Source organism: Cupressus sempervirens, chromosome 1 (genome assembly GCF_028749045.1).
Source record: "Cupressus sempervirens isolate cs-2001-9-10 chromosome 1, ASM2874904v1, whole genome shotgun sequence".
Classification (NCBI taxonomy): domain Eukaryota; kingdom Viridiplantae; phylum Streptophyta; class Pinopsida; order Cupressales; family Cupressaceae; genus Cupressus; species Cupressus sempervirens.
In genome coordinates, this window is record NC_143118.1 from 353,361,225 (window position 1) to 353,373,774 (window position 12,550).

The window sequence follows — 12,550 nt, forward strand, 5'->3', positions numbered from 1 at the left end:
TAAAGCTAATGGAGATGTAGACAAATATAAGGCAAGGTTAGTTGCTAAGGGATTTTCACAAGAATATGGGGTTGACTATAATGAGACATTTGCACCTGTAGTAAGACTTGATATTGTCAGAAGAGTATTAGCTATTGCAGCTCAAAACAAATGGATGGTTCACCAAATGGACGTCAAATCAGCATTTTTGAATGGATATTTGGATGAAGAAGTCTATGTGCAGCAACCACCAGGATATGAAATAAGAGGACATGAAGAAAAATTTTATAAGTTGAAGAAGGCACTCTATGGATTGAAGCAAGCTCCAAGAGCCTGGTACATTAGAATAGATTCATACATGATGGAGAATGGATTCAAGAGAGGCACTAGTGAACCTACATTATATACCAAGATCAATGAACAAGGTTAGATTTTGATTGTTTGTTTATATGTTGATGATTTGATCTTCACAGGTAATTTATCTATTGACATGTTAGAAGGGAATTTGAAATGACAGATCTAGGATTGATGAAATATTTTCTTGGCATTGAAGTTACTCAAAATGACAAAGAAATTTTTATTTTCCAAAGTAATTATGAAAAAGATATTTTGAAAAGATTTAGATTGATAAATTGCAGTTCAGTTTCTACACCTATGGTAGTAGGCACCAAATTAAATAGAGAAGATATTGAAAAAGATTTTGATTCAACTATATTCAAAAGATTGGTTGGTAGTTTGATGTATCTCACTACTACTAGACCAGACATTATGTATGGAGTGAGTTTAATCTCTAAATTCATGGATTCACCAAAGACCTCACATTGGCAAGCAGGAAAAAGGATTTTGAGATATATTGCAAGAACTATGAATCATGGCATTTTATATTCCACTTCAGATGATTTTTAGTTAGTTGGATATACAGATAGTGATTTTGTAGGGAATATTGAGGATAGAAGGAGTACATCTAGATATGCATTTCATCTTGGGATAGGTGTTGTAGCCTGGGCATCAAAGAAGCAACTTGTAGTAACTATCTCATCAGCTGAAGCAGAGTATGTAGCAGGAACAACAACAACATGTCAAGTAGTATGGATGTGAAGGATTTTGAAAGACTTAATATAAGCTCAAGATGGACCTACTACAATCTATTGTGATAATAAGTCTGCTATTGCACTTTCAAAGAACCATATGTTTCACAAGAGGACAAAGCACATTGACACAAGGTATCACTTCATTAGAGAGCTGGTTAATAGGAGAGAAATTAATCTACAACATTGCAGATCAGAGGAGCAACTTGCAGATATCTTCACCAAGGCCTTACCACAAGTACAATTTGAAATTTTGAAGGAGGCTCTGAGAGTTGTAAATATTAAAGAAGTTTTGTAGAAATTAGGGGGGAGTATTAGAAATAATAATTTCTACTCTAACCCGTCATTAAATGTTTCTAGAAGTTTAGGTTTAGGTTAGGTTTAGGTTGTCCGCTATAGTAGTTTCCAGAATCTTGTAGATTATTGTCTTGTCGGCAAATGTCAGAGATTTCTAGAGAATGTAAACTTGCCTATAAAAGGAGTGCTGTGTATTCATTTTTAATCAATCAAGAAAAAGATAATCAAATATTATGCCATAGCACATTTATTGCATTTCATATTTTACTGTGCCTCTGCCCACCTAACAGATATCTGGTTTGAACATGTCTTTAACCTCCTCAATGCATTGCATCACTAACTCCTTATGAGTTATTTTTTCTTTCCTCTTCATAATTCTTACAATAGAGGCATCAATTATAGGACGTCTATCTCGAAACACAACCTTCCTATCATTTTCTTTTACATTGGCTTTGGGTGTCGGAAGTCTGATCTTCCCCTTTTTATTAGAAAATTTTGGATTGAATTCAAAATAATCTGTTCCTATCACAGATTGTGTATCAAGAACTTTACTCAGAATTTTATATTTTGAACATGCAATGGAATTCAGCAATGCTATTGTATCTTCTGTTTCCAAATTCAACTGAGATTTAACTTGTGAAAAACTTAGTCTCTCTGCTGAATTGAACAACAATAGTGCACTTGCATGGCAAGTTGTTCCAACTATTTGAATTTTACCTTGATCAAATCTTCCAACAATAACACATGTTCCAAGAGAATGTTTCCATGTTAGCTTTCTGTTCATGTTTTGACTACTATAGAACTCTTCGAATGACTTCAAATGTCTTGTCATTTCAATAGGAAGAACAAGTGAATCAGGTGATTTGTAGCTTGGCCAAAATCCAGATGTCAAAACTGTTACAGAGAATTCTATTTCAGTAGGAAGATGAATTGGATTATGACTGAGGTAGTCATCAAAATCTGATTGGGTTTTCATTGTCAATGCCGAATCATTAACCATGCCATCAATTTTAGATGTAAATTGTCCTCCTAACTGAAAGTTCAACTTGGCTAACATGGTTTTTTCATAATCAGTATTTGAGCTTCTATGGAACAAAAGCCTATCTGCCATCTTCTTCCTATAAAACTCTGCAACCGTGTCTTTATCATTTATATATGGAAGGATCTTTGAAACTTTTTCAAGGTCATCTTCGACATCTGAATCTGTCATGTTTCTATTTCTCAAAATATTGTCACAAAATATAACCAACAATTCCCAAATACTACTTCCTGCAACTTGTTCATTGCAAAAGCTCTGAAAAGTAGCCGTGAGTGCATTTTTGAAAATATAATGATTCATAAAACTCTCCTCCACACATTGCAAGTATTTCTGATGCAATTGGATAATACTCCTCACAAATTGATCTTTTCCATTAGTGATCACTTTTTCATTATTTGTCTTCATTGACTCCACCACCATTTGTCCTTCATGTTTAACCAAATATCTAACATTCCTAGTAATAAATTGTTGAAATATCTTGGCTATTAGTTGAATCCCTTTATCTATTTCAGAAAACAACTGAAACAATTGTGAAAGATCATCCATCTTGTCATTTTTCAACAATGGATGATGACCATCTGAATCTTCCTTCAAAAGTTGGCTTTCATACTTGGAAAGAAGTTCATTTTCTACCATTTCTACATAACTAGTTTTTCTACTCTCAGGCACACAATACTTTCCAATTGTTTCCATCTCAAACCTTATATACCCAACAACCTTCTTCAAGTAATCTGGACAAGAACAATCACATATCCATGAATCAGTCCTTGTGGAATAGTATATCTTGGTACTTTCAAAAATATCATACTCTAAATCCTTATAATAGTCCATTCCAATATCCCACACCATACATATAACACTCTTCAATACTGTCCCATCAAGAACACTCTCATTTTCCCTTATTTTACTAATTTGAACCATCACAGCAGCCTTCACATCATTGTGCAAAACGTCATTATAGACCATTTCACGAAAGTATGTAAGAGCAACTTCGTTAGGGTTCAATAAGATCATATTATGCCAACTATGTAATTTGAAAAATACATTGTGCAATAGCGTGTAAACCATTCGTTTGTAATATTCCCATTGTTTTCCAAGTTCTCTCAAAAGAAACTCATCTTCTATTCCCCTCAGTGAGGGTACAACTATTGAATTGATATGATCTTGTAAAGTTTTCCTATACTCATCCCGAATCAAAGACGAGGACACTTTGTAGACTTGAGTATAAATATTTGCATATTCCTCATAAGTGTATGGGATCTTGCCTTCAAGGATTTTCTTCACTTTTTCAATTGCATTTTGTAATGAAGCCAATTTTTCCATCTTTACAGCTGAATTTAAAGCTCACTTTCTAATAAAAACCAAAGTAGATTGTGATTTTTCAGCCAAAGGCACTCCTATAAATTGACCCATAAGGCATGGAGTGACGTTTGGAAGGGGCTTTATTATGTTTACATATAACTAAACTCGTTCCTTGAAATTAATCTCATGGTCCTTGTATACTATTTCTACGAATGATCTTCATGGTTATAAAGGAGCATCATATCTATATTCTTGTGCCCATTATTTTGTTCGTTATTTTCTGAAGTATTTTGTTCTAAGTAGTAAGGAGCATCATATCTATATTCTTGTGCCCATTATTTTGTTCGTTATTTTCTGAAGTATTTTGTTCTAAGTAGTCTTTTATGATGAATTACATGTGAAATAATGTTTTATTTATAGAATGTTGTTAGATTAAAGAAGCTGGAGTTGAGGAATCAAGTGACCACTTAATTGTAAGTGATGTAATGATATATTTCTAAAATGTTGTTAAATTGAAGGAGGTAGAATGGAGAAATTTAGTAGCCACCCTATAAATATATCTAATAGCCTTTGATGATGAATTACAAATTAGAAACATCTTATATCAAAAAATATTTAAAATGAGGAATTAGGTAACCACCTATAAGCACATAGGATGAAGGAACATTGGCCCAAGTGATCTCATGCCTACTAAATGAAGTAAAACAACCTACACTCTTAACCTTGATCGGTAGAAGTTCAAGATCTCTTTAGTCACAGATCTTTTTCATTAAAATTGCTTCTCCATACAATTTTTTGTGATATTTTCACATGTGTTTCTTGATTAGAAAGAATTATAATTCTTAGAATTGTTGCCTATTTTGGTTTGTAACTTGGAATCTCTTCATCTATTGGTTGTGTTGATTTATGGGTGCTTGGAAACATGGCTAACACATATTATTCATACATTGACAAATTCTATCACTTTGGATTAAAAGTGTGGAAGATAAGGCATATGGTATATTACACGAAAATAATTGTTAGTGAATTACCATAAAGAAAGGAATAATGCTAAATACAATATAATAATTGTAATAATGCATTTCACAATTGCCTACAAATATGAGATATAATCTTCCATTGAATGATTACCTTGTAATGATTGCATGATACATGAGCATTCCTTAGTGACATATTTTGTTTTTATTTAGACATTCAAGGTTTTTGCTTTAATTAAGATCTCTTTAGTCACAGATCTTAAGGGATCCTTGACATCCATTTCAATTAATTAAGACAACTTTTGAATCCGAGGGGTTTAAGTTTTTGAGTTGCCCACCTAAATTAAAACTTCTCACCAAAATTTTGGTTTGTAAGGGTTAAAATTTGTTCTTAGCCCTTATAAATTTCAAGTTCTTTGTGTCAGTAAGGCCTTTATGAGACTATTTGGGTCCAGTGGAAGGTATTGTGTATGTTGAATGGGAAAGAGTGCAAAATTTGTTAAAAAGTTATCAAGCACAAAAAAGTGCAACAAATGTTTTGGTTTTGTGATTCTTGGAAAATGTGTAATTCACAAGGTAAAATCAGATTGTGTCAAATGTAGAAAGGACTTAAACATTAAAAATAAAGAGTTTTTTGGAGTTTGTGGTGAAGATTTTTTTCCCTTGCTTTGAAAAGATCATTGTACTCATGTACTAGTTTTACAGTCTCAAACATATTGATATAGCTTATTTGTACAAATTGAAAACTTAGGGACCTAGGTGAAAGAAATTAAATCAAACTAATTTTCATTATTAGGTGTTTTGGTGAATACTCATTAAGAATTAAAGAAGTTTTTCCTTTTATTGTTCAAAACAATCCAAAATCATGCTTAGGATTTCAAGAAAATAAATTAAGTCATGAAAGAGTTTTTCAAGATTGAAATTTGATTAAAGTTTATAGAAATATAAGTATCAATGCCACCCACAATCCTCCAAAACTATATCTCTAGACTCATTTTTTGTACATGCATTAATGCCTATTATTTTTTGGAATTTTCTATGACAATTTGAAAATAAATTTCAATGGCAATTGAGTGCCAATCATTTAAAATAAAAATAAAATCATTGGAATTACTAGTTGGGCTTCACTTCAAAGTAATGATGGAGATATTTACAAGGATAAAGTTGTTTGGAGTGCACTCAACAAGGCTAAGGGAAACATACCATAAGATTAACAAAAAAAGAAGAAGAGTGAAAGTAAAAAAAAATCAAGAAAATAATGATAAGGATATAGAGGATTGGGAGGGTGCTATAGAAAAAATAAAAATATAACTAGGTATGTGTAGGATCATGTTGTGCCAAAAAGTGGTGATGTGAAAAAAATAGAGTTTGAACATGTCTAAAAGTGCTTCAAAATCCACTCTGACTTTTTTTCACCTATCCAGGTACCAAACCTAGAAAGTAATGCCCAAGCCTTATTGGATATCCAATTTGAGATCGGATATCTGATACCGGCGGCATAAAAATTGGAGAGAAAAGGCAAAAAAATTAGAGGGAAAAACAAATTTGTAAGTGATATAACTAATTTGAGTTATGAAATATGCAAAGATATAATATAATAACATAACTATTATATATAAAATAATATATAATCTATATATTATATAAGAATATAATATTATATAATATTATATATATAATAACGTAACGTTTCTGAACTGCTCTTATTCCCAGATGGTTTGGACTAAGATCCTAATGTATTGGAACTTGACTTGGGCTCATCATAACAATGTGGAATCTTCTTTTAAAAGCTGGAAATGCCCGTCTAAGAATTTTGATGTTCAATTTCTATGGAAAATTACTCTGCCTCATCTCTACTGGGGTATTTGGAAAGAAAGGAATAATAGAATTTTTAGAAACAGAGAGGTTCCTGGATGGGTGCTTGGTCAGAATATTATTAGAGCTTGTAAGGATAATTTTAGATCTCTGAAAATATCTAATCAAACCTTTCCTATTGATAATCCTATGTTTCCTGAAAACCCTAAGACTCAAACTGATAACCCAAGATTGAATGTCACTTGGAGTTCCCCTCCGAATGGTTGGATTAAAGGAAACTTTGATGGTGCTGCTAACGGAAATCCGGGGAGTGCGGGTTGTGGAGGTGTGTTGAGAGATCATATGGGAATAGCTAAAGATGCTATTGCTATCCCTATAGGTCAGACTAATAGTCACATTGCTAAAGCTACGACAACCCTTTATACTATGAAAATTGCAGTGGATTTGGGATGTCCAAAATTATGGTTGGAAGGTGACTCTTTAAATATTATTAATATCCTTAATAATAAAAGTTCTATCTCATGGTCGATAGAGGCCACTATTAAGGAGATTAAATACCTTATTCAAAAATTTGAAAAAGTTGTCATATCTCATACCTTTCGGGAGGCCAACGGTGTTGCTGATTGGGTTGCCAACTATGCTGTCCTAATGGGGCAAATGGTGAGGTGGACCGATGAATTAACTAATCAAGTTGATCTCAAAGCAATTATTCATTATGAAGCTATCCATGCGCAGGTGGGTAAGATATGAAAAGATTGGAAAGTTAATGATTTCGTGGAGTGATCAAATTATTGCCAAACTTTCATCCCCTATGAAGTACACTCAAATGAATGCGACGTGGTGTTCGCATGTTTCTCCAAACAAAGGTGTCTCTTTTGGTGGGAAGAAAAACAGATGTCTTTCTAACCCTCTCTTTCTATGCGTCTGGTTTTTTTGGTTTGAATGTATTTACTATTCTCTGCTGATGGGGGGCGAACCGCGCAAACAAGAACCAAAAAAATGTGAGGCATGGAAGGCTCGCAAGGATGCTTGGAAAATTTTGCAAAAAGGAAAAGTGACTCGTTACATGGAGTGACTCAATGGTTTTAAGCCACACATCACTACTGCTTTCTTTAAGAACTGGTCCAATGACAAAGTCACTCTCCATGGTGTGACTGTGAAACTTATGGAGGAGTTTATTGCTGAGATCACAGGCCTTCCTATGGTAGGCATAAAATTCACTAAGCAAACTAGTATTTCAAATGCAGCCTACAAAAAGTTTTCGAAAACGGAAGAAGAGGAGAAGCTTCTGGAAAAGAATGGTGATTTCTTTGATGCGAACTAGATAAAGGAGATCTAGAGGGATGTTCTCTGCTGCATCCGTGAGTATTTCATACTTGATGGAAGAAATAAAAGAGTTCATAAATGTCATTTTGTTTTTTGAAATCATTTCAGATATAAAGATAGAATATCTTTCCCCTTCTTTTTGCGGTTTTCTTTACTTAATAGTTTAGAAGCCCATAAGAAAAAGGATTCCAGACCCATTCTTCATGAAGGTCCGATCCTTCTTATTGAGGGATATTGTAAAAATAAGCACATTGCCTCTACTCCCTCTAAGGACAAGAAATAGCCCATTAAGAGTAAGAAGGGTGACTCTGTTAAAGGTAAAGAAAATGCCCTGAATTTGAAACCCTCTGCCTCTCAAGTTCTTGAGGATGAGGAGTTTGAGACTGATAATTCGAAAAGCTGTGACAATTGGAAACCTGAGGATGAGGATGATACTGAAACTGGAGAGTTAAGTTCTAATTTGGACGGGTATCCAGAGACTGAAGATAATAATGAAAAACTAAAAGAGGAAAACAATAGTGAAGGTAATTTTGAACAGAGTAAATCTAACAATGAGGGTAACCAGGTTATTTCTAGTGGGGGTAATAAAGTGGAAGATAACACTGTCGGGAATCCTATTGAGAAGAATAAGGAGGACCATACGGCTATTACTGCTTCTCCTGTTAAGGGGATAGAGGAAGAAAAAAGGAAGGACTCTGCTCATCCTGAGGACTATGCCGAGGGTCGAAAGGAGGATCAAACAGAAATGGAGGATATCAATGACAATGTTTAGTCCCCCCCACACGAGATTGCTGAAGATGATTGTGACGCTATGCAGAGGGATACCATGCTTACCTTCCTGCATTCTGCTAAGGAGAAAGCCAACACTAGTCTCAAGGTTGATTCCTGGATCTACAATGAAATAATGTTTTTGAAGAAAAAGGTAGAAATTTTGCAACATAACCTGGATACTATGAATGCTAAACTTAGTCATATGGAAGGACAGATGGGAGACATCCCTAACAAACTTAACAACTATGAGCAGAACCTCACAATTTTAATCAAGGAGAGTAGCACTAAGATGGAACAGGTCACCTCGAGTATTTGGGCAGCCACTGCAAGCCTGGGCAAAAGGGCGAATGAAGATATCATTTCGGCTGAGGGTCTGAGCAAAAGAACAAGGCAGAGCTCGAGGAAGAGTGCTATGAAAGTTGCTGCTACTATGGATGTTGTTTCCATTCAAGAGACTACTGCAATTGGTAAGGAAGCAGCTAAATTGATCCTGGAGCTGCAATAGTGGCACTGGGGTGGGTTCTCTAGTTTGGTGCCTATCTGGTATTGGTCGTTGGTTGGGGACTCCAGTCTTGGTTTCTGGTTTTTTTATAGTTTAGACTGTTTGTGGTTTTAGGTCCCTGTAAAACCTGGGTTAGTTTGTTTTTCGACTTTTCTAGTGGTTTCAGGTCCCTGTAAAACTTGATTTTGATATTGTTCTTCAGTTTGTTGCAAGTTTCTTCCTGGTTGGGCTATCTTGCTTTATCTTTCTATTTTTTGTTAAAGGGTTTCGGGGTCCCTTCAAAACCTACTTTTACCTTAATCTAAAACGTAACGTAAAGATATAATATATAATCTATTAATATATAATAATATATTATGTTATTATTATTATTATCTATAAATATAATATATATTATTATAATATATTATTATTATTATCATATGTGAATTATAATCTATAATATATTATTAATATTATGACTTACATTATTAATATATAATAATATATAATGTTATTATTATTATAATCTATAAATATTATATATATATATATAAATATAAAATTATTATTTTTACTATATTATTTCTATTGGAGTCATTTATATGGGTCGAAAGGGCTCACAGGATGACCTATGACCCCTTTCGACACATTCCATGATGACATATATCCTTAAGGGATCCTAGGACCCTTAGGGACATATTAGAATAGTTTATATGGGTCGAAGGGGGTCACAGGATGACCTATGAACCCTTTCGACATATTAAAAGATGACATATGTCTCTAGGGGTTCTAGGACCCCTAGGGACATATTAGAATCATTCATATGGGTCAAAGGGGGTCATAGGGTGACCTATGACCACCTTCGACACATTCTATGATGACATATGTCCTTAGGGGTCCTAAGACCCCTAGGGACATATTAGAATCATTCAAATGAGTCGAAGGGGATCGTAGGCTGACATATGACCCCCTTCAACACATTCCACGATGACATATGTCCCTAAGTGTCCTAAGACCCCTAGGGACATATTATAATCTTTCATATGATTTGAAGGGGGTCATAGGGTGAACTATGACCCCTTTTGACACATTACATGACAACATATGTCCCTAGGGGTCCTAGGACCCCTAAGGACATATTATAATGCTTCATATGGGTAAAAGGGGGTCATAAGTTGACCTATGACCCCATTTGACCCATTAAATGATGACAGATGTCCTTAGGGGTCCTAGAACCCCTAGGGACATATTAGAATTATTCTTATGGGTTAAAGGGGCTCATAGGGTGACCTATGACCCCCTTCGACACATTACATGATAACATATCTCCCTAAGGGTCCTACGACCCCTAGGGACATATTAGAATTGTTCTTATGGGTCAAAGTCGACACATTACATGACGACATATGTCCATAGGGGTCCTAGGACCCCTAGAGACATATTGGAATGCTTCATATGGGTCAAAGGGTGTCATAGGTTGACCTATGACCCCCTTTGACCCATTAAATGATGACATATGTACCTAGAGGTCCTAGGACCCCTAGGGACATATTAGAATCATTCTTATGGGTCAAAGGGGGTCATAGGTTGACCTATAACCCCCTCTGACCCATTACATGACGACATATGTCCATAGGGGTCCTAGGACTCCTAGGGACATATTACAATGCTTCATATGGGTCAAAGGGGATCATAGGTTGACCTATGACCCCCTTTGACCCATTAAATGATGACACATATCCCTCTTAGGGACATATTAAAATCTTTCATATGGGTCAAAGGGGGTCATAGGTTGACCTACGACCCCCTTCGACCCATTACATGACAAAATATGTCCCTAGGGGTCCTAGGATCTCTAGGGAAATATTAGAATCATTCATATGAGTCAAAGGGGGTCATAGGTTGACCTATGATGTCGTTTGACCCATTAAATGATGACATATGTCCCCATGGGTCCTAGGATCCCTACGGACATATTAGAATCGTTCATATGGGTCAAAGGGGGTCATAGGTTAACCAATGACACCCTTTGACCTATTAAATGATGACATATGTCCCTACGGGTCTTAAGACACCTAGGGACATATTAGAATCGTTCTTATGAGTTAAAAGACGTTATAGGTTGACCTATGACCCCCTTCAACTCATTAAATAATGACATATGTCCCTAGGGGTCATAGAACCCCTAATGACATATTAGAATCCTTCTTATGGGTACCATACTACCATACCACCATACATCTTCTATCTAGAGATCGGTAGAACCCATTACATGATGACATATGTCCCTAGGGTTCCTAAGACCCCTAGGGACATATTAGAAACCTTCTAAAGGGTCAAAGGGGGTCATAGGATGACCTATCACCCCTTTCAACCCATTACCTGATGACATATCTCCATAGGGGTCTTAAGACCCCTAGGGACATATAAGAATGCTTCATATGGGTCAAAGGGGGTCATAGGTTGACCTATGACCCCCTATGACCCATCAAATGATGACATATGTCCCTAGGGGTCCTAGGACCCCTAGGGACATATTAGAATTATTCATATGGGTCAAAGGGGGTCATAGGTTGACCTATGACCCCTTTTGACCCTTTAAATGATGACATATATCCCTAGGGGTCCTAGGACCCCTAGGGACATATTAGAATTGTTCTTATGGGTCAAAAGGGGTCATAGGCTGACCTATGACCCCCATCAACTCATTACATGACAACATATGTCTCTAGAGGTCCTAGGATCTCTAGGAACATATTAGAATTGTGCATATGGGTCAAAAGGGGTCATAGGTTGACCTATGACGCCGTTCGACCCATTACATGATGACATATGTTCTCAGGGGTCCAAGGATCCCTAGGGACATATTAGAATTGTTCATATGAGTCAAAGGGGATCATAGGTTGACCTATGAAACTTTTTGACCCATTACATGATGACATATGTCCTTAGGGGTCCTACGACATCTAGGGACATATTAGAATTGTTCTTATGGGTCAAAGGGGGTCATAGGTTGACCTATGACTCCCTTGGACCCATTACATGATGACATATGTCCCTAAGGGTCCTAGAACCCCTAGGGACATATTAGAATCATTCTTATGGGTCAAAGGGGCTCATAGGGTGACCTATGACCCCCTTCAACTCATTACATGATGAATTGTCCCTAAGGGTCCTAGGACCCTTAGGCACATATTAGAATCATTCTTATGGGTCAAAGGGGGTCATAGGTTAACTTATGACCCACTTCGACACATTAAATAATGACATATGTCCCTAGGGTTCCTAAGACCCCTAGGAACATATTATAATGCTTCATATGGATCAAAGGGTTTCATAGGTTGACCTATGACCCCATTCGACCCATTAAATGATGACATATGTACCTAGCATTCTTAGGACCCCTAGAGACATATTAGAATCATTCTTATGGGTCAAAGGGGGTCATAGGTCACCATTACATGATGACATA

General features: G+C 35.8%; 1 pseudogene; it reads right to left on the bottom strand.

Annotated features, from left to right (window-relative positions):
* Positions 1 to 1,647: 1,647 nt before the first annotated feature.
* On the bottom strand, positions 1,648 to 3,726 carry LOC149577693 (cullin-1 pseudogene; annotated as a pseudogene).
* Between the last annotated feature and the right edge of the window lie 8,824 nt (positions 3,727 to 12,550).